Raw genomic sequence first — 207 nt, 5'->3', positions numbered from 1 at the left:
CAGGGTATGACGCCTTCATAGATGATCTCCACCCAAATAGGCCTCTCCCCTTCTGCGGACCAGGGGATGTTCGTTCAGATTCAGCCCCACAAGAGCAGGTGCTTGTTTATGTCCATAAGCCGTTCCCATGTGTTTGTTAATATGGCACGGGGGGCGGGCCGCGCCTTACTGCCCGAGGAGAACACCCGTTAGATTTATAGATACAGG

The sequence above is a fragment of the Penaeus monodon genome, chromosome 24, assembly GCF_015228065.2.
Source record: "Penaeus monodon isolate SGIC_2016 chromosome 24, NSTDA_Pmon_1, whole genome shotgun sequence".
In the NCBI taxonomy this organism is placed as follows: Eukaryota; Metazoa; Arthropoda; class Malacostraca; order Decapoda; family Penaeidae; genus Penaeus; species Penaeus monodon.
The sequence above is the reverse complement of the archived record's forward strand: the minus strand, read 5'-3'. Positions refer to the sequence as shown.